This window comes from Geotrypetes seraphini, chromosome 8, assembly GCF_902459505.1.
Source record: "Geotrypetes seraphini chromosome 8, aGeoSer1.1, whole genome shotgun sequence".
Taxonomy (NCBI): domain Eukaryota; kingdom Metazoa; phylum Chordata; class Amphibia; order Gymnophiona; family Dermophiidae; genus Geotrypetes; species Geotrypetes seraphini.
The window spans coordinates 192,666,091-192,689,109 of NC_047091.1; the positions used below are offsets into that span (position 1 = coordinate 192,666,091).

The following is a 23,019-nucleotide window of genomic DNA, read 5'->3' on the forward strand; positions in this document are numbered from 1 at the left end:
ATTGTAAAGACCGACAAGAAGAACTTGTTTGGCCTACCAGCCATCTCTTTTTCCTCTTTCACCACTCCCTTCCGGTCACCCTCATCCAGGGGCCCCACCTCCTCCCTCACTGGCTGTTTCCCTTTCACATATCGGAAAAATGGTTTGAAATTTCTTGCTTCCTTGGCCAGTCTCTCCTCAAACTCTTTCTTGGCTTTCCTGACTACTCGGTGACATTCTTTTTGATGCTGCCTGTGCTCTCTCCAATTTCCTTCGGTTTTGTCTTTTTTCCACTTCCGAAATGATTTTTTCTTGTCTCCTATCACTTTCTTTACTTCACTGGTTATCCATGCAGGGTCCTTCATCTGATTCTTTTTGGATCCTTTCCTAAATTTTGGTATATATAGGTTTTGCGCTTTGTTTACTGTGTCCTTGAATAGGGACCAGGCTTGCTCCACAGTCCGAGTTTCCTTGGAGCTGTTTCTGAGCTTCTTTCTCACTATTTGTCTCATGGCATCATAGTTCCCTTTCTTGAAGTTAAACGTTGTTGCCTTGGTTCTCTTTCCCTTAGGCAATTCTACTTGCACTTTGAACTGAATCATGTTGTGGTCACTGGTTCCTAGTGGTTCCACGACCTCCACACCCTTTGCGGGTCCTTTCAGCCCATTGAGGATCAGATTCAGAATCGCTGATCCTCTCGTTGGTACCTCGACAAGTTGTTCCATGAAGCAGTCCTGAACAGCTTCCAGGAACTCCGTTTCCCTTGCACATTTTGAATTTTCAAGACACCAGTCTATCCCAGGATAGTTGAAATCTCCCATAACTATGGTGTTTGGGTTCTTGCATTCCCTTCTCAGCTCGGCTATGTGGACCTGCCGGTGCTGGGTTTTCCAGAAGGCCACCGACCAGGGTTCAGCAAAGACCGATTTAGACGTGCCTTCAACGGAAATTGAAGATCCTGCTGGTTCTTATCAATATAAAACAAAACAAACGTCAGGACCAATAAAGGTTTTCAAAAGTATTTGAGTCCAACTTTATTCCTGCGATAGCAAACAGCTATAGTGCAGTCTTTGCATTCAAACACAAACCAAAAGAAAAAAAAACTGGGCTTACAAAAATTACAGCCCTCACCTTTCTTGCAGGTAAGTGCAAAAATAATGTCTCTATGGTAGCCTTGCCCTGATAGTTCCACAGTCCATAAAGGGCAACCTAAGGCTACCAAAATTCCCCAGTCTTTACACTGGTTCTTTACAATGGGTTTGTTAAACACAGTTAGCAATTGCTGCCTAAGCCTGGGTTTTAGCCGGCCTTCCCCAGCCAACTTAACAACTAGCTGGTGGGGGAGGGGAGTAGCTGAATCCACTAATTTAAAGACTGCCAAAAATTGGCCCCGCAATCCCTCCCTGAGGATCTTGTGTGGATTCTTCCCCAGTACTACCCCTTTCTCCCGGGCAGCCACAAAGTCACATCCCAACAGAGAAGAAAAATAAAAGTCCAAATGTTCAAACAAGAAAAACACTTTCTTCACTGTCCTCAGCAATAAGGCACACCTGCAGCTGTGAACCTAGCACTGCTCACACTGCCTGCCCTTGCCTCATGCTTCCAGACAGCCTTAAAAGAAAACCAGATTCAGCAGCCACCAAAAACCACAAAGAAATCAAACTTAGCTTTGGTCCATGAAGCTGTCTTCTGGTTCCAGGGAAGTGTCCATGAGTTCTATGGTATCCTGGCTGGCTGGCTGGTTGGTCTCAGGGACAGAGGTAACATCTGCCATCTCAACATCCTGAAACTGAGAGGATTCAGGAGCCCAGTTCCTTGAGCCTCCTTCCTGGGCTGCCCCAGGACAGACTGACTTGTTTCTCCTTAGTTCAGCCTCTAAATTCCTGAGCTGGGTACGCCCTAACCTGAAAGGGGGAGGGACAATCTGCTGCTTCTGCTGGGCTTTCTGATTAGCCCTAATTGGGTCCAGCAGTTGTGTCTTAGCTGTGCTGTGTGCCTGCCTCTTAGGCTGTTCTTTCTTTAAAGGCACCAATAAGAATCTGCTTATCTGTATTCAGCCTGTCACTCTGGTTAGCCCTTATCAAGGTAAGTTTAGGGTTAGGCGCAGCCTTCCCTAACACAAGCCGGGCTTCAGGGCTAGGGTTGTGACAGCTACTATTTCTGTATCCTCAGCTTCAGTTTGCCCAGGTGGAGGGTAGAACAGTCCCATCTTTATCTCGGATCCGTTGCTTCCTGGTACTTTGACCCACAATGACTCCAGTTGGGCATTTGTCGCTGGTGTGTCCACAGTGATTGAGTGAATGGTGTCCCTTATGTATAGTGCTATTCCTCCTCCTTTCTGGTAAGTCCTGTCTTTTCGGTAGAGTTTGTATCCTGGTAGTACTATGTCCCATTTGTTTTCCTCGTTCCACCATTTTCCGTGATCCCTATGGATGTCTAGTCTCTCATTATTGGCCATGACTTCTAGTTCTCCCATTTTGTTCTTTAGGCTTCTTGCATTAGTATACATGCAGTTCAAGTCCTGGCATTTTCCCTTCCTTGCTATTTTCCCTTGCATTCCATTCTTCATTTTGTCCCCTTCCTGACCTGCCAACTCCTGAGTATTGTCTCTTTTGTCTTCTCTTTGTGGTAGATTCCTATTGCCTTCCCCTTGTGTCGTGTTCCTATTGTCCTCCTCTTGTTCCTTCTCGTCATCCAGTCCCATTTTGACTTCCCCTTGTAGTATGTTCATCCTGTCCCCCTCTTGCTTCATCTGATTCCCTTGTTTGTTCATAGTCTGTTGCTTGCCACTTGTGTCTTCCCCGCAGTCTTCCCCCTCAGTACCCTCACTGGATACTGTTTCCTGAACCGTCGATACCAGGTCGACTGTCGGCTTTCCCCTTCTACTTAGTTTAAAGCTTGCTCTATCGCTCTTCTGACGTTATTTGCTAGTTGTCTAGTTCCCGCCTTGCTCAGGTGTAGACCATCCTTCTTGAAAAGCTTGTTCTTTCCCCAGAACGTTGTCCAGTTCCTCACGAAGAGAAAACCCTCTTCCTCACACCATCTTCTCATCCATGCATTAATTGATTGTAGCTCCGTCTACCTTTTCGTTTCTGCCCTTGGTACTGGCAGGATCTCTGAGAAGGCTATCCTCTGGGTCCTCATCTTCAGTTTCCTTCCTAAAATCTTGAACTGTTCAGTCAGTGCATTCTTGCTGTAGTCTCTCCTGGTGACATCGTTCGTCCCGATGTGGACTATCACTGCTGTCTCTTCCGTCTCTGCTCCTTCCAGGATTCTTTCAATCTTGTCAACGATGTCCTTCATTCTTGCTCCTGGGAGACAGGTCACTAGCCGATCCTCTCTCCCTCCTGCTATGTGACTGTCAACGTGCCTCAGGATTGAGTCTCCCACCAGGATTGCAGATTTCCCTTCTTTCAGCCTCTGTTTCGGTCGCAGGTCTGTGTCCTTGGTGTTCTTCGTTTCTTCCAGCAAGGTTCCTCCGTGGGTATCCTCTACCTTGGTGTCAGAAGTTTCTTGTCCTCTGCTCTGTGTGTCTTCCTCATTTCCGGGCTCCTGTTCTTCCACTCTCCTGTATGCATCCTCGATGAACTTCTCGAGCTCCCTGACTTGTTCCTCGATGCACCTCTCTCTCATGGGGTCTTCGGTTGTCTGGAAGGGGGCTTCTGAGATGTAGAGTCCCTCCAGCTCCTGGATCCTGAGCTTCAGACGACTGACTTCGCTCTTCAAGCTCTCCAGTTCCTGACATCGTCCGCACACATATGACTGCCGCCCGGAGGGGAGGTAGTCATACATGTGGCAGTCCATGCAGTACACTGGGAAGCTCATCCTTCGGGTTCCTTCCGCTTCCATATTTGTCTGCTCTCTAGGAGTCCTGTTGCTCTTTGCTAGTGTGATCACTCCTGTGCCTGGCTCTTTCTTACCTTCTTCGTCTTCCGCTTCCTTTTATTTATGCACGTGTGCTATTTGCCTCTTGCTTGCCCTCTGTGGCTGCCTCCTCCTTTAGCTCGTGTTCTTTCTTGAGTCCGCCTTTTCTTGTCCTGCTGAGCTTGTTACTGCTGTCTCTGTGTAAGTGTGTGCGCTACCTTCTTGGCCTGCTTCTACCCTGTCTTCTGCCCTTGCTTCTGTTCTTCAGTGCCTTCCTTGCCTGTCGTTCCTTTGAAGTGTGGTCCTTCCTGGGCCTACTCCTTCCTTCTTTTCTGTGTTTGCTTCCCTTTTGCCTTTTTACTTGTGTGTCTGCGTGTATGTGTATACTTCCTTACCTTGCTGTCTTCCTTTCTTGGAGTCCTTGGTTGTAGTGACCCGGCCTGCCCTTCTTAAGGCCCTTCGCAAAGGCGCTCTCGCTAAGGCGAGCGCCTTTTCCGCTCGCCTTCGCCGCGTGCCGAACGGCTGTGCGCCGTTGGCTCCCCTCCTTTAAGGGGGAGTCTGGGCGATGCTGCTGCGCTGAAGCGGTGGGGGTGGGCGGAGCCTCCTCTCGCCGCTACCCGCTCCTCGCCGCTTCTGTAGCTGGTCTCTGGTCCCTGTCTCCTCTCTCCAGCTCCCCTGGCTTGTCTCCTCTCACTCCTCCTCTCTTTGCCGCTGCTATCACGCGGCTCTGGTTGCCTTCGCGCCGCAGCTCCCCTCCTTCAAGGGGGAGTCTGGGTGATGACGCTGCGCTGACGCGGTGGGCGGAGCCTCCTCTCGCCGCTACCCGCTCCTCGCCGCTTCTGTAGCTGGTCTCCGGCCCCTGTCTCCTCTCACTCCTCCTCTCTTCACCGCTGCTATCACGTGGCTCTGGTTGCCTTCGCGCCGCGGCTCCCCTCCTTCAAGGTGGAGTCTGGGCGATGACGCTGCGCTGACGTGGTGGGGGTGGGCGGAGGCTCCTCTCGCTGCTACCCGCTCCTCGCCGCTTCTGTAGCTGGTCTCCGGCCTCTGTCTCCTCTCTCCGGCTCCCCTGGCTTGTCTCTCTAAAAAAATATGACATCACAGAGGCATACCATGACTCACACTGGCTCCCAATACAAGCTAGAGTACACTTCAAATTCCACTGCCTACTATTTAAAGCTATAAATGGAGACAGCCCAACCTACTGGAACAATCGACTAATTCAATCCACCTCAACCAGACACAGGAGAACCCACACAATATTCACACCCCTCCAACCAAAAATGTCAAACGAAAAAAACCTGTATGACAACCTACTTGCCACCAGAAAAGCGAAACTGGACAGACAACTCACCAATCTGCTTATTTCGACCACAGACTACAAAACCTTCAAAAAAGAAACAAAAACCCTACTCTTCAAAAAATACATAAAACCAATATAACGCAACCAGACAGGTCCCAAAATCCTCCTGCAATAATTTGTACTCCTTAGCAAATTACAAAATGTTCAAACTATTCCTTAAGTACTTCTTAATATCTTAACAATATGTACTTCTTAATATCATAACAATTCTTATATAATCTGCCTTGAACCTCAAGGTAAAGGCGGAGTAGAAATCACTAATGTAATGTAATACTCTTCTCACTTCCAACTTTTTCAGAATTCAGTTCTTCTTCTTGGAACATGTGGACTGGAACACTGGCAATCTGACTTCTTGATTGACATGGGATGCTGAAACAACCTTTGGCAAAAAGGATGGAATGGTGCACAAAGAAACTCCGGCTTCTGTGAATTTTAATTTGTAATGAAATGTTATACTTAAAGTGTTATATGAGAATTAATCAAGTGTGTATTTATAAGTTCATATGAGTTTATCTGCTACACTTGTTGTAATGTGCAAAAATGAATAAAGAATTTAAAACAGGATGGAATGGTGCACAAAGAAACTCCGGCTTCTGTGAATTTGAGAAATAGCTCTCTGTAACAAAGAGCCTGTAGCTCTGAGACTCTTCTCGCTGAGGTAATGACCACAAGAAAAAATGTCTTGAAGGTCAGATCCATGAAGGACGCTTCCTTCAGTGGCTCATAAGGAGCCTGACTGCGACCCTGCATAACCATGTTGAGATTCCATGAATGGAACATGGGGTTTTATTGGGGGCCTGAGATGCAGTGCCCAATTTAGGAATCTCAACGAAGCGCTTTGGTTGTGAGCCCTGAAACAAAAGAGTCCCACCACTTGGACTCTGTTAAGGTCAACCTGGAGGAAAGCTAACACCATGGAGATTGGAGCAGAGAAAGGTTTCTCCTTCTCCTTAATGCACCATAGTAACATAATAACATAGTAAATGGCAGCAGATAAAAATTTGAACGGTCCATCCAGTCTGCCCATTAGTTATACCCATTAAAAATACATGATTAAATTAACTTGTCTCTTCTTTGATATTTCTGGGTCATAGAGTATAAAGTCCACCTGGTATTGTCCTAGGTTCCAAATGCTGAAGTTGCCATCCAAGCTCACTCCAGCATATTCAACCATCCTGTTTGCAGGATATTTACCATAAAGTATGGCCAGTAAAATTCTCATGTCCCAAGTTAGTTGAGTTCCCATCGATGCCCTCCCCAGCCCATCCTACACCAAATCACCACATATAGGGCACAGACTGGGCAAGACTGTCCACTAGTACTGGCCTTAGTTCTTTAATTTACAGCCTTCATTTTCTAATTAGAGATCCTCTATGTTTATACCATGCTTTTTTAAATTCCATTAGTTTTCCTCTCCACCACTTCCCTCGGGAGGGCATTCTAGGCATCTACCACCCTCTCCGTGAAAAAGAATTTCCTAACATTGCTCCCGAGTCTTCCTCCCTGTAACCTCAAATTATGCCCTCTAGTTTTACCATTTTCTCTTCTGTGGAAAAGATTTGGTTCTATATTAATACCTTTCAAGTATTTAAATGTCTATATAATATCTCCCCTGTCCCTCCTCTCCACAAGACTAAACATATTTAGGTCTTCCAGTCTCTTCTCCTACTTCTTTTTGTTCAAACCCCTTACCATTTTTGTTGTCTTCCTCTGGACCGCTTCAAGTCTTTTTATATCCTTCACCAGATGTGGCCTCCAAAACTGAACACAATATTCTAAGTGCAGCTCACCAATGACCTACATAGGAGCATCAACACCTCCCTTCTTCTGATGGTTATTCCTCTTTCTATACAGCCTAGCATCCTTCTGGCTGCAGCCACCGCCTTATCACACTGTTTAGATGCCTTTAGATCCTCAGGCACAATCACCCCAAGGTCCCTCTCTCCGTCAATGCTTATCAGTCTCTTATCTCCCAGACCCGTGCTTCTGGGCTCAGGCCTTTAACTGAAGAATCTGTCGACCTTCTTGTTTTGTGCTGTCACCATGAGATCAAATGTTGGGTGACCCCAGCAACAAGCAATGGCTTGGAAGGCTGCTGCAGACAGAGTCCACTTGCTATGATCCAGTGTCTGTCTGCTGAGGAAATCAAGCTTGAACATTATCCACTCCCACTACATGCCATTGAGAGAGCCTGAATATTAAGCTCTGTCCACTTGAATAGTAAGCAATATTCCAGACCCAGCCTCCCTGGTGACTGACATATGCCACTGCTCTAGACCAATGATTCCCAACCCTGTCCTGGAGGAACACCAGGCCAATCGGGTTTTCAGGCTAGCCCTAATGAATATGCATGAGAGAGATTTGCATATGATGGAAAGGCATGCAAATTTGCTTCATGTATATTCATTAGGGCTAGCCTGAAAACCCAATTGGCCTGGTGTTCCTCCAGGACAGGGTTGGGAACCACTGCTCTAGACTCTTCTGCAGTTCTGCAATGCCAATCAAAAGGCTTTAAACTGTCTTTTGAGAATCACATACATCCACTCTGCAATCCTGCATATCCTTTAATACCATGCCTCCCTCACTTGATATGGATGTGCACTAACAAGGGCTGAGCAAACAGCTACTGATACTCCTGCACCATCGGGTACAGCGAAGCCATTGTCTTGGCTACTTTAAAAGGCCCTTCAGGAGCATCCTAATGCTCTATGACCAATACATTTATATTAGGATGCCAGGGAAACAAAGACTGGGCTCTTATTCTGCTCATTACAGAGCAGGGAGGAGATGGAATCTTCTGGGAGACCAAATTTAACTCCCGCAGAGAATCAGTAATAAGATCTAACAGAGCTGAGGATCTAAACAATTGGCGGACTGTGGGCTCATCCCCTTGATCAAGAGCCACCACTGTATCTAGCACATGCACCTGCCTGTGACCCTGCATCTCCCGACAGAAAGGGCTCACTCTGTGATAGTAAGGGCATAGCAATAGACCCTTCATCTTCTGAGTCTCCCTCAAAAAAGGCCCACCAGATCCTGGCCAGCTTCTGAAAGTGAGGCAGATGTACCTGGGAACCCCAGTCCCCCTCATGTGCCTCCTGGTGCACTGCCAAACTCCTTGGAAATTTCAGCCATCCTGGAAGGCTCTCCACATTAAATTGACAAATTCCAGAGAAAATGCCATGTTAGGCAGTGCTCTCTTGGGCTCTGCGAACTCCACACCCCTGTGTTTAGGATGACCATCATTCCAGGGCTTTAGAAGGGATATAATCTCAACCAAAGGACTCCCCGACTTCCTCGGCCCTAGAGAGCAAAGGACAGGCTAAGCCAACCACTCACACCTCCCATAACAGAAGGATGCTCTTCGGACACCCATCCAGCACAAACCTGGCATGAATTAGGGGTAAAGGAGCCTGAGGACTCCATATCTGTCAGCTTTGAGGCAGAATGAGGCGATTTGAAGCTTCTGGAGAATTTTAAAAAATAAAATTAAAAATTGGGACATCCAAGATGGCCGCCAAAGCTGCATTTTGGTCATGGCTCCAACACTTTTAAAAAAATTTTTTAAAAACTTGCAATTTTTAGGATTTTAAAGGTGGGGGAACCTAAGGGAAGAGACAGAAAACTACAAAAACAGGTTTACAGACATCCCAATTTTCCTCATAGGCTGTAACAGCCTTACTCACTGTTACTTGTGCTGGAAATGTGCTGCAGCCTACCTCAGCTCTAAAGGTAGCTAGATCTGGGAGAAGAAACCACTGCCTCAAACAGACTGCTCATCCAGCACTGACTCTTCAGGCTATGAGTCGGACCGGTGTCTGACTGAGCCTTGAACCACCCCAAACTCGTGGACATGAAATGGGGGTAGGCAAAACACAGCTGGTACCCTGCAAGATCCCGCTGAGCCTCCAACAGATGCACGATGGCCTGCACTCAAGTCCCTGCGACACAGTAGGTGAGCAATGCTACAAGGGGAATGGACTCCAAAATCCAAAAGGTTTCTGTAGGCCAACCAACAGATACTACAGAGAGATTGGCCTGTCAGCTACAGACTTCAGTCTTTCTCTTCCATTTAGGCAGAGCTAGACCCTCGACTAGGGGAGTTATTAGCACTGAAAGCAATCAAAATACCACAAAAAAAGACTGAAAAATAAAGAAATAAACAGATCAGATCAGAAAGACTCCTTCAAGCTTGTGTGCAGAAGGTAAAACTGAAGGGGCAGCAGAGCCCTCAAGTAAAGGAGGAGGGATTCAAAAGCTGGAGTAGATTCCGCACATCAAGCAGCATTATGGGGTAAAGACCTTGAACAATTGCTTGTGCCTACTACCTATGGAGAATTCAGGAAACGCCTGAAAACACATCTATTCCTGAAATACTTAGGAAACCAACCTATTCAATCTTAGTCCTTAACAAACGACCGCAAGAACCACCAATCGCTAAGTCTGTACTTTGTTTATTCATTCCTTCTGTAACTTTGTTTATTCACTCAATCTGTAACATTTCTAATCATTGTAAACCGCATAGAACTTCATGGTCCTACGGTATATAAACTGTTATTATTATTTATTATTATTATTCCTTCTGCTTGACTTGTGAGCACTGGAATATTACCCATCTGTTCAGAATGACATACCTATTGCACGAGAACTATGTTTATTAGAGCCAAAAAAAAATCTTTCAAAAAACCATTAAACGATCCAAATAAAGAAAACAGGACCGACAAGTTAAAAGCAAAGCAGTGATAAGGAAGGTGAAAAGAGAATTTGGGAAAAAAAGTTTACCATAGAGAAATAGCCTAATGGTTAATGTAGTGGGTTGAGAACTTGGCGTACTGGGTTCATTTCCTGCTGTTGATCTATGTGACCCTGGGCAAGTCACTTAATCCTCCACTACTCCAAGTACAAAACTTAGACTACAAGTCTACTAGGGACAAAGAAAGTGCTTGCACATAATATATGTAAACTTCTTTGTACCACAGGAAGGTGGTATATCAAATCCATGACCCTTTAGAACTTTGTAAGGGCCTGGATCATATGAATTAGAATTTAGATTACTCACCTTTTTTCAAATCCAAGTTCAAGGATGAATTACATATTCAGGTTTGGGGATTATTTCCCTACACATACTAGGTAGGTGCAATGTGTATATGTGAGTGTGGGTTTGCATAGTGTGAGGGAGTCAGGGATCCTCACTCACTGGAAATGCAGTTGAACCACTGGGCAGAAGGGGGTGCTAGCCCAAGAGGGGATGAACTACAGGTCCCAGGATACACTAGGCTCAGCAACCCTGCTGAGTCACAGTGGCGGTTGTCAGACAGGCAGCTGAATATATGCTTTAGCCTGAGATCAGTTAAGGGAGGTCTCTTGCAGAGAGAGAGAGATTTCCCAGCTTTCCTTAGATGTGGGCTAAGGCAGAAGCCTTGGGAATCTGAATGCTGCCTCTGAAACTGAGGGAAAAGCTGAGTGAAACAGAATGGTTCTCTGCTGGCTGAGGTAAGCTACTAAGATATTGAACTTGTGGACTGTTCTTCTCTGACTAGAGTTAGACCTTGAGCTTAGTGGGTTATCCTAACCCTGTTGGGGTGGGGCAGCAGTGAAACAAAGAAGACAAGGGTTCTAATACAGAAATGTATTTTCTTTTGTGCCTTAAAAATGGAACTGTGGAGAGGAAGCGACGTCATCAGCGAAGATGGCTGCCTAAACTCGAGGCTTCGTCTTCTGGCCATCATAATTCCCCTGAAAAGCAATTTTCCAGCTGAGAAAGCGCTAGCTTTGGTGGAGTGGCTGGTGAATTAAAGCCTCGTGCACCTCATGGTGTCAAAAAAGAATGGAGAGTGATTGTCAACAGAGTCGCGCGCCCAAAAAGACCTGCGCACAGCAGTGCCATAGGATGAAAGCATGGAATTTACCTTTGTATTGGACATGATACAATCGCTGCCTGTGAAAGCCTCAGAGAGTAGTGGAAGCACCATGGAAACTCTCACTAAGGCCTATTTCTGAGAAATGTAATGGAGGTTAAGTCGGAGATCTCAACAGTGACCTCTCAAGTCACAGAGGCGATCAGGGAGCTGCAGCAGGATCTTGCAGAAATCGGGTCCCCTGTTGAGCTTTGAATGGATGCCTGTGAGGAGTCAGCCATGGGGGTGCAGCGAGGTCTGGAGGACGTGCGATCTTAACTGCATGAACCGATTGACAAATTGAGGACCTTTAGAATCGGGCCTGACGAAACAATTTATGGATTCGGGGAGTCCCAGACATAAGTGAATACAAAAATGTGAAGGCGGTGAGGGCCAACTTAGCCAGATGGTTGCTGTTTTTTAACCCCAGTTTTAATATATCATATCTGATATTGTTTTTAATTTCTTTTTTTCTTTACCATAATTTTCTTATATTATGCCTATTCTAAACCATTTAGCTATTGCTTGATAGATGGTATATCAAATGATAAATAAACTTGGAAACTTAGAGGCACATAGAGCCCTGAGCCCTAAACCATCTGAACAGCCCCATGATATTGTGGTCTGTCTTTAAAGTTTTGCATTCAAAGAAAAAGGCCTTTGCAGAGTTTGGGAATTGGGATCCCTTCAATGGATCAGGCACCATGTGGAACTCTACCAAGACCTTGCATTTAGTATCCTGCAAAAAAGAAGAATGTTTTGAGAGGTGACCCGGGCATTGACACGAACCATTAGGTGGCTGATCAATTTGAATGGAGTCCCTAAGCAAGTCGCCACTATTGGAGAAGCCCGGGACCTTCTTGCTAAAGGGATTAAGGTCCCTGCTGAGTCTGCCAGTGGCGGGGCTTGTCTGCCTTCAGATGGCAGCATGTGGAGCATAGACGGGGATCGCTGGTGCAGATGGTGGCAGAAGTCGCTTTGGCGGCCTCAGCTGCGGGCTCTACGTCCTGATTTATTGAGCGTGGATACTAGTCTCAGATTATCTACGCCAGTGGTCTCAAACTCGCAGCCCGGGGGCATGTGGCCTGCCAGGTACTATTTTGAGGCCCTTAGTATGTTACCATTGTTCTGGAACGTTGCCCGCCTCACTGCTGTAACCTCATGCAAACACATGCCTGCGTCTGTACACGATTGTGAGGTGGAGTGGAGAGGACAATCGCATACAGATGCAGGAAAGCGCTTGCGTGAGGTTACAGCAGTGAGGCGGGCAACATTCCAGAACATAAGGTAACCATTGGAAGCAGTGCAGCTTGTGTGTGTGTATGTAATCTCATGAATGTTCGTGAAATTCGGCACCTCTCCTGGCGTTGACTGCCTGATATAAGATGGCGATTGTGTCTAGTGCTGGAGGAGGTGAGAGCTGAAGGCGGTTGTGGATGCGACCACCGGACACTTAAGGCACAAGTTTTCCAGGCACGTCGGATATTGATTCTCCCCTCTACAAAAAAAGCCTAGAGGACTACACCAAAATCTTGTCTCTTGCAGTTGATACTTTAGAATCTAAATCACAATTTTGCGTGAAATAAAACTCTTTATAGTTTCTAAATCTTTCCTTAATTGCTTCTGATAATTTCAGCTATACACAGCTGAAAGCAGTGCAACATGCAGAAAGTGAAAAACTATCTAAACTTCACTTTCTGCATGTTGCACTGCTTTCAGCTGTGTATAGCTGAAATTATCAGAAGCAATTAAGGAATGATTTTTTTTCCTTTTAGTCATACTGTAATTCTGGGTCTCTTGCATGAGTGGCTCTTTTACAGGACTCGTTGATATTGTTGTATATTTCCTGTATTTAGCTGCTTTTGCATTTTTTTCTGAGTTTGCTTTCTGACCTGTTGTGACCCTTTTCACTTTCAATAATCATATATTTAAAAAAATTAAGGAAAGATTTATAAACTATAATGAGTTTTATCTCATGCAAAGTTGTCATTTCTTTAATAAGACATTAGAAATCAAGTCTGCCCACTCTGCTTACCCACCCCCTGTCTATGCCCTAATGACCCAATTTACTTATCTTGACCCTCGTAGGGATCCCACATGGGTATCCCATTTATTCTTAAAGTCTGGCACGCTGTCTGCCTCGATCACCTGCACTGGAAGCTTGTTCCAATGATCAACCACTCTCTCTGTGAAGAAATACTTTCTGGTGTTGCCATGAAATTTTCCGCCCCTGAGTTTGAGCAGGTGCCCTCTTGTGGCCGAGGGTCCTTGAGAAAGAAAATTTCATGTTCCACTTCGAGGTACTTATTTGTTTTTTTTAGCAGTGCCTCCACCAGGTCAGACCACAGGTCCATCCTGCCCAGCAGTCCGCTCCCGCGGCGGCCCAAACAGGTCAAGACCTGTCTGAATCCCCAGAGGGGGTCCCCTTGCCACCCTGGTTTCCCATTTAAGTCATAGCTTCCCATCGAAGTCCTAACCCTCCAGTCTTGCACATGCACGACCTGGTTGGGTTTCTATACTTATTACCTGGTTAGCTTTCTATACCTGTGATACATCCCAGCACCTCTCTCAGTATCCCACGATCCCTTTATCCCTCAGGAATCTGTCCAATCTCTGTTTGAATCCTTGTACCGTACCCTGCCTGATCACTTCCTCCGGTAGCGCATTCCAAGTGTCCACGACCCTTTGGGTGAAAGAAAACTTCCTTGCATTTGTTTTGAACCTATCTCCCTTCAGTTTCTCCGAATGCCCCCTCGTACCTGTTGTCCTCTTCAGTCTGAAGAATCTGTCCCTATCCACCCTCTCTATGCCCCTCATGATCTTGAAGGTCTCTATCATATCTCCCCTGAGCCTCCTTTTTTCCAGAGAGAAGAGCCCCAGCCTATCCAACCTCTCGGCGTATGGGCAGTGTTCCAGCCCTCTTACCAGTTTGGTTGCTATCCTTTGGACTCTCTCAAGTACCGCCATGTCCTTCTTGAGGTACGGCGGCCAATATTGAACGCAGTATTCCAGATGTGGACACACCATCGCTCGATACAATGGCATGATGACTTCCCGCGTCCTGGTTGTTATGCCCCTCTTTATGATGCCCAGCTTCCTGTTGGCTTTTTTTGAGGCTGCTGCGCACTGTGCAGATGGCTTCAGTGATGCATCCACCAGCACACCCAAGTCCCTCTCAAGACCGCTGTCTCCCAACAATGCCCCCCCCAATTTGTAGTTGAACAACGGATTCTTTTTCCCTATATGCATGACCTTACATTTTTCCACGTTAAAGCGCATTTGCCATTTGTTTGCCCAGTCTTCCAGCTTGTCCAGGTCCCTTTGCAGGTCCTCACACTCCTCCCTGGACCTAACTCTGCCGCACAGTTTGGTATCGTCTGCAAATTTTATAACCTCGCACTTTGCCTCCTTTTCTAGGTCATTGATGAATATGTTGAAGAGTAACGGCCCCAGCACCGATCCCTGTGGCACACCGCTCGTGACTCCCCGCCAGTCAGAATATTGGCCCTTCACTCCGACCCTCTGCAGTCTACCCGACAACCAGTGCTTGATCCATCTGTGCACATCCCCTCCCACCCCGTGGTTCCACAGCTTCCTAAGCAGCCTTTCATGTGGCACCTTGTTGAAAGCCTTTTGAAAATCGAGGTAAATGATGTCTATGGGTTCCCCATTGTCCACCCGACTGCTTATTCCCTCAAAGAAGTACAGAAGGTTTGTTAGGCATGACCTTCCCTTACAGAATCCGTGCTGGCTTGTTCTCAGGCTATTTCTCTCGATGTGCTCGCAAATGCCGTCCTTGATCATAGCTTCCACCATTTTCCCTATTATTGAAGTCAGGCTCACTGGCCTGTAGTTCCCGGGGTCACCCCTCGATCCCTTTTTGAAGATGGGTGTGACATTTGCCAATTTCCAGTCCTCTGGTACCTCTCCAGTTTTCAAGGATAGGTTGCAAACATGTTGGATTTTGCCCGCTATTTCTTGTCTTAGTTCCTTCAGAACCCTTGTGTGGATCCCGTCTGGGCCCGGTGATTTGCCGCATTTTAACCTGTCTATCTGTTTGAGGACATCCTCCTTACTTACCTCTATGTGCTCCAATTTTTCAGCCTGTTCCCCACTCATGAGCTCCTCTGAGTCCGGTATATTAGATGTGTCTTCTCTCGTGAAAACCGACGAGAAGAACGTGTTCAACCTCTCAGCTACCTCTTTATCCTCCTTAATCGCTCCCTTCCTATCCCCATCGTCCAACGGCCCCACCTCCTCTCTCGCTGGTCGCTTCCCCTTAACGTAACTGAAGAATGCCTTGAAGTTTTTCGCCTCCCTGGCCAGCCCCTCTTCGTATTTCCCTTTTGCTTTTCTAACCTCTCGGTGGCATTCCTTTTGGCATTTCCTGTGCGTCTGGTGATTTTCCTCCGTTGGGTCCTTTTTCCATCTCCGGAAGGATACTTTTTTGTCATTTATTGCCCTCTTTACTTCTGTTGACATCCAAACCGGGTCCTTTGACCGCTTGTTCTTGCAGCCTTTCCTGAAACTGGGGACGTACATTCTTTGTGCTTCCTGCAGGGTGTCCCTGAATAGGGTCCAGGCGCTTCCTATAGTCTCCATCCTAAAGATGTTTCTGAGCTTCCTCCCCACCATTTTCCTCATAGCAACATAGTTCCCTTTACTGAAGTTGAGCACAGTTGTTGCGGTCCTTCTTACTATGGGTGTCCCCCTTTCTAATGTGAATCTGATCGTGTTGTGGTCACTGTTGCCTAGTGGTCTTCCCACTTCTACCTCTCTTGCAGGCCCCCCTAATCCGTTTAGGATGAGGTCAAGAGTAGCACCCCCTCGCGTCGGTTCCCTGACTAGTTGCTCCATGAAGCAGTCCCTCACAGCTTCTACAAATCTTGTTTCCCTAGTGCAGTTGGAGTGACCCGTACTCCAGTCTATCCCCGGGTAGTTGAAGTCCCCCATCACTGTTACACTTCCAGTCCCGCATTCCTGTCTCAGTTCAGTTTCCAAGTCGTGTCCGACTCCTTCTGGCGTACCAGGTGGGCGATAGTACAGCCCCAGTTTCATGCCTGCACCCTTGTTTCTTGGCAATTTGATCCATAGTGATTCCAGCCCCTCTGCCTTCGTTGCCATATCCATCCCGACCGAGTAGATAGAGTCCTTTACATATATTGCTATGCCTCCCCCCTTTTTGTGGGTCCTGTCCCTCCTGTAGAGCTTGTACCCCGGCAGCGCCACATCCCATTGATTCTCCTCTGTCCACCATGTTTCTGTAAAGCACAGTTACTTACCGTAACAGGTGTTATCCAGGGACAGCAGGCAGATATTCTTGACTGATGGGTGACGGCACCGACGGAGCCCCGGTACGGACAATTTAGAGTGATTGCACTCTAAGAACTTGGAAAGTTCTGGTAGGCCGCACCGCGCACGCGCGAGTGCCTTCCCGCCCGACAGAGGCGCGCGGTCCCCAGTTATGATAAGCCAGCTAAGAAGCCAACCCGGGGAGGTGGGAGGGACGCAAGAATATCTGCCTGCTGTCCCTGGATAACACCTGTTACGGTAAGTAACTGTGCTTTATCCCAGGACAAGCAGGCAGCATATTCTTGACTGATGGGTGACCTCCAAGCTAACAAAAAGAGGGATGGAGGGAAGGTTGGCCATTAGGAAAACAAATTTTGCAAAACAGATTGGCCGAAGTGTCCATCCCGTCTGGAAAAAGCATCCAGACAATAATGAGATGTAAAAGTATGAACTGAGGACCAAGTAGCAGCCTTGCAGATTTTCTCAATAGGAGTGGAACGGAGGAAAGCTACAGATGCTGCCATAGCTCGGACTCTATGGGCCGTGACAGAACCTTCCAGTGTCAGTCCGGTCTGAGCATAACAGAATGAAATGCACGCTGCCAGCCAATTAGACAACGTACGCTTAGAAACAAGACGTCCCAATTTATTTGGATCAAAGGACAGAAAGAGTTGAGGGAATGATCTGTGGGGCTTAGTACGGTTTAAATAATAAGCTAGAGCCCTCTTACAGTCCAAAGTATGCAGAGCCTGTTCTCCAGAATGCGAGTGAGGTTTCGGAAAGAAGACAGGTAGAACAATGGATTGGTTGAGATGGAATTTAGAGACAACCTTAGGGAGAAACTTTGGATGTGTACGCAGAACCACTTTGTCATGATGGAAGATTGTAAAAGGTAGATCCGCAACTAGTGCATGTAGCTCACTGACCCTCCTGGCAGAGGTAAGAGCAATAAGGAAAAGTACCTTCCAAGTGAGGAACTTGAAAGAAGCGGTAGCCAAGGGTTCAAATGGAGGCTTCATTAAAGCGGAAAGAACCACATTGAGATCCCAGATAACAGGAGGGGCTTTAAGAGGTGGTTTCACATTAAAAAGACCCCGCATGAACCTGGACACCAAGGGATGAGCTGAGAGGAGTTTTCCATGGACTGGCTCATGAAAAGCCGCAATAGCACTGAGGTGGACTCTGATTGAAGTGGACTTGAGGCCAGAGTCGGACAACGAAAGAAGATAATCCAACAAGGTCTCCACTGCAAGGGAAGTGGGATCATGATGATGAAGAAGACACCAGGAAGAAAAACGTGTCCACTTCTGATGGTAACATTGCAGAGTGGCCGGTTTCCTGGAGGCATCCAGAATTGAACGAACAGGCTGAGACAAAAGCGAATCACTCGAAGTCAGCCCGAGAGATACCAAGCTGTCAGGTGCAGAGACTGGAGGTTGGGATGTAGAAGGGTTTCCTGATGCTGTGTAAGCAGAGAAGGAAACAGTGGAAGAAGAAAAGGTTCCCTGGAATTGAGTTGAAGTAGAAGGGAGAACCAATGTTGCCTGGGCCACCTCGGAGCAATCAGAATCATGGTGGCTCGTTCCCTCTTGAGTTTGAACAAGGTCCTCAACATGAGAGGCAGAGGAGGGAAAGCATACAGGAACAGATTTGACCAATCTAGGAGAAACGCATCCGCTGCCAGACGGTAAGGCGAGTATAGCCTTGAGCAGAATAGGGGCAGCTGGTGATTGTGAGGAGCTGCAAAGAGGTCTATCTGAGGAGTGCCCCATTGAGCGAAGATGGATTGTAGAGTTACAGGATCGAGTGTCCACTCGTGAGGCTGGAGAATTCTGCTGAGCTTGTCCGCTAAGGAATTCTTTTCTCCCTGAATGTAAATCGCTTTCAGGAATAGATGATGATTTATGGCCCAAGTCCAGATTTTCTGGGCTTCCTGGCACAAGAGGCGAGAGCCCGTTCCACCCTGCTTGTTGATGTAGTACATCGCCACTTGATTGTCTGTGCACAGCAGAAGAACTTGAGGGAAGAGAAGATGTTGGAAAGCCTTGAGGGCATAAAACATCGCTCTGAGTTCCAGGAAATTGATGTGATGCTTCTTTTCCTGGGTTGTCCAAAGGCCTTGAGTTTGGAACTCGTTCAAATGAGCTCCCCAAGCATACGGGGAGGCATCGGTTGTGATGACAAGTTGATGAGGAGGTAGATGGAACAGAAGACCTCTGGATAGATTTGAGGATACCAACCACCATTGTAGAGACTGACGAAGAGATGATGTCACAGATATGTGACGTGAGCAAGGATCCGTCGCTTGGGACCACTGGGTAGCAAGGGTCCATTGAGGTGTGCGCAGGTGAAGACGTGCCAGAGGGGTGACATGAACTGTTGAAGCCATGTGTCCCAATAGTATCATCATTTGTTTGGCAGAGATGGAACTTTGAGGAAGAACCTGTTGACACAAAACCTGAAGAGTGTGGAGACGGTTGGACGGCAGGAATGCTCTCATGAGGATCGTGTCTAGCACCGCTCCAATGAATTGAAGTCTCTGAGTGGGGATGAGATGAGATTTGGGAAAATTGATCTCGAACCCCAGAATCTGTAAGAACAAGATGGTTTGATTGGTGGCCAGTAGCACTGTTTGAGGAGAATTGGCCTTTATCAACCAATCGTCCAGGTAAGGAAAAACTTGAAGATGATGTGAACGAAGGAAAGCAGCCACCACAATCAGACATTTGGTGAACACTCTTGGAGATGAAGCAAGTCCGAAGGGGAGAACTTTGTATTGGTAATGACAGTGATTGATCATGAAGCGGAGATACTGTCTGGAGGCTAGATGGATGGGAATATGAGTGTAAGCCTCCTTGAGGTCGAGGGAGCATAGCCATTCGCCCTGATTGAGAAGAGGATAAAGAGTTGCTAAGGAAAGCATCTTGAATTTCTCCTTGACCAAGCATTTGTTGAGATCTCGAAGATCTAAAATGGGCCTGAGATCTCCTGTTTTCTTTGGAACTAGAAAGTAACGGGAGTAAAATCCCTGTCCTTTCTGGTCTAGAGGAACTTCTTCTATGGCGTTTAGAAGAAGGAGGGATTGAACCTCTTGAATCAGGAGAGAGGATTGATGAGTGTTCAAAGCAGACTCTTTTGGCAGACTTTGATCGGGATAAGTCTGGAAGTTGAGAGAGTAGCCGTGGCGGATGATGTTGAGGACCCATTGGTCGGATGTAATGATCTCCCAACGGCTGAGATAAAAGGTCAGGCGCCCTCCTATCGGTTGAGGAAGATGGGCAGATGGTGGAATGTTGGCTATGCTCAGGAGAAACACGTCAAAAGGGCTGGGTAGACTTTTGAGGTGGTGGAGGTTTTTGTTGCTGTTGCGCCTGCCTCTGAGGTTGACGTTGTTGTTGTTGTCGCCGACGTCTAGGTTGTTGAGTAGCCTGAGGCAAGGGGCGAGCAGCATAGCGGCGTTGGTAGGCCGATTGTTGTCGGAAAGGCCTAGTAGGGGGAGTCTTCTTTTTATTTTTGAGGAGAGTATCCCAACGTGTCTCATGCGCCGATAGTTTTTGTGTTGTGGAATCCACAGAATCACCAAACAGCTCATCCCCTAAGCAAGGTGCATTCGCTAGACGGTCTTGGTGGTTTACCTCTAGTTCTGAGACCCTGAGCCATGCCAACCTGCGCATAGCCACTGACATAGCCGTGGCTCTAGAAGTCAATTCAAAGGTGTCATAAATTGATCTTACTAGAAACTTCCTCAACTGGAGAAGAGAGGAAGTACAGGCATTAAAATTAGATTTTTTGCGATCAGGAAGATATTTCTCAAAAGTAGAAATTGTTTCAAATAAAATGAGAAATGAAAAGCATAGTTTCCTGATCTGTTGGCTAGCATGGCGTTTTGATATAACCGCTTGCCAAATTTGTCCATTGATTTGCCCTCTCTGCCAGGAGGGACTGAGGCATACACATTAGCTCCCGCTGATTTCTTTAAAGTGGATTCCACTAAAAGAGACTCATGCGGGAGTTGGGGTTTATCAAACCCAGGATTAGGGATCACCCTGTATAAAGAGTCCAGTTTACGAGGGGCTCCTGGGACAGTCAGGGGAGTCTCTAGGTTTTTATAAAACGTTTCTCTCAATATATCATGGAGAGGAAGTTTAAGAAATTCCCTTGGAGGCTGGTCAAAGTCTAATGCATCAAGAAATGCCTTAGATTTCTTTGACTCAGCCTCCAAGGGAATAGACAAGGATTCACACATTTCCTTTAAGAAAGATGGAAAAGATGTGGAATCCAGATGAGAAGAGGGATTTGTAACTAGCCGTTCCTCCTCATCAGAAGAGCATTCACCTTCGGACAGAAAGGGCTCTTCAGAATCACCCCATAAGTCAGGATCCCTAACCTGAGAGCCATGGTGTCGAGACTCTGGTGTGGAGGGTTCCAGGTGTCGGGTTTTATGGGTAGACTTGCCCGACCTCATGGATACGGTACCAGGCGATGCAACCTGTTGTGCTGGTACCGAGGTTTGTACCGCCTGGTGGTGAGATTTAGGTTCTGGAGCTAAAACCGGCATCGAAGTCGATGAGGTGGTAAGAACCGGTACCGATAAAGTGGATGCCGATAAAAGAGGGCGTTCCACCATCGGTACCGGTGGCTCCGACCAGACCGGAACTGGAAGGTTCTGGGGTAAAAGGGCAGGAAGTAGCTGTTGGAGTTGCTCTCTCAGCTGTACCTGCAGAACAGCAGCAATACGCTCGTCCAGCGAAGGCACCGGTACCGCTTTTTTCTTCTGTGGTACCTTGGGTGCCGCTCGACACTCCGACGAAGAACCCGATGTCGAGGGGCTAACTTCGATCGGAGTGGAGCGCTTCCGTGGACGCCTCGTGGTCAGCAGGATTGGACTCACTACAGTGGAGACCGGAGGACGCTCCAGCGGGGAAGGCTTCTTAGCCGGCTTACCTGCTGGATGCAACGCCGGCGCGGTATCGCGCGGTGTCGATGAAGTCGGTGCCGATTGAGATTGGACCGATGTCGGTGCCGGTACGGTGGAATCTGACATCTCGGCACCGAAGAGCAACCGCTGCTGGATTTGGCGGTTTTTAAGTGTTCTTTTTTTCAAAGTTGCACAGCGGGTGCAAGTGGACGCTTGATGGTCGGGACCAAGACACTGCAGACACCAGTTATGCGGGTCTGTCAGTGAAATTGGCCTAGCGCACCGCTGGCACTTTTTAAACCCGGGCTGAGGGGGCATGAAAGTAAAGACAGCCTCTGCCAAATCAAAGGCCGAGGCTTCGATTGTGGCAACAGGCCCCGCCGGGGCGAAACGAAAACTGAAAAAGAAATTAACTAAAGTAATTTTTTTTTTTTTTTTTAAGAAAAAAACAAAAGAAATAAAGAAATCTTTATTTCAAGCTAGGTTTACGCGAGCGGAAAGAGCAAAATAATTTCTTCAACGGCCGTTGAGGAAACGCGTCTTCTTAGCTCCGCGGAAACTAAGAAACTGGGGACCGCGCACCTCTGTCGGGCGGGAAGGCACTCGCGCGTGCGCGGTGCGGCCTACCAGAACTTTCCAAGTTCTTAGAGTGCAATCACTCTAAAATTGTCCGTACCGGGGCTCCGTCGGTGCCGTCACCCATCAGTCAAGAATATTCTGCCTGCTTGTCCTGTGATAATTCCAATTATATCCAGGTCCTCCCCCTTGGCCATGACCTCTAGTTCACCCATCTTGGCCATGAGGCTTCTTGCATTTGCGTATAAGCACCGCAGGTCCCGTCGTTTTTCCTCCATCTCCGCATTTACCTGGGCCGCCTCCCCTTGAATTATGGGCAGTTCTGCTTCCTGTGCTTCTGCTTTGCCATCAGCCTTTACCCTCGTAGCTTTCGGCTTCCCCACTTTCCCGCCACCCCACTTCCCCGCTTTTCCTCTGGGTTTTCTAGCCCTACCTGCCCCCTCTTGGGCTATCATCCCTTGAGCCTCAGTTTGATCCCCTTCGCCTTGTGGCACCCCTATATTGCCCTCAGCTTTCGCCCTCGTGCCACCCAGTCCCCTTGTGTCTCCATGCCCCTTAGTCTCCTCCCAGCAAGCTCCCTTTACCTGATGTTTCCCTCGCTGTCTGATCATAAGATCCACCGGTCTCTCTACTTCCTTCTTGAAGTCATCCCGTTCAGCATCTGTTCTGGATACCGTTGTCCGAAGCGTCAACATCAGATCAGCTGTCGGCTTTCCCCCTCTCCTCAGTTTAAAGCACTCTCGATCTCCTTTCTCACATTGGCTGCCAGTAGTCTAGTTCCCGCTGTGCTCAGGTGCAGGCCGTCCCGCCGGTAGAGTTTACTCTTTCCCCAGAAGGACGTCCAGTTCCTCACAAAGTGGAAGCCCTCCTCCTGGCACCATCTCCTCAACCATGCATTCACATGTTTCAATCATGATTTCCCTCTCCCTACGTTCCTTGAGAGTGTAGAGCTGCAATTTGTTCAGTCTTTCTTCGTACGAGAGACCCTTGAGCCCCGAGATCATCCTGGTGGCCGTTCGCTGAACCGATTCAATTCTGCGCACATCTTTACTGTAATGTGGCCTCCAGAATTGCACACAGTACTCCAGATGAGGTCTCACCATGGCCCTGTACAACGGCATTATGACTTCAGG

The 23,019-nt window shown here is 47.5% G+C and overlaps 1 protein-coding gene and 1 long non-coding RNA gene across 2 annotated transcripts in view; one reads left to right on the forward strand and one right to left on the reverse strand.

Annotated features, from left to right (window-relative positions):
* The window catches only part of LOC117365400, a 54,926-nt gene extending 49,209 nt beyond the window's left edge, over positions 1–5,717 (forward strand). The window contains exon 3 of the long non-coding RNA XR_004540408.1: positions 5,502–5,717. This is a non-coding gene — a long non-coding RNA (uncharacterized LOC117365400). The remainder of the gene's footprint in view (positions 1–5,501) is intronic.
* C8H5orf52 (chromosome 8 C5orf52 homolog) overlaps positions 1–23,019 on the reverse strand; it is an 84,650-nt gene that overhangs the window by 35,654 nt on the left and 25,977 nt on the right. The window lies entirely within an intron of this gene.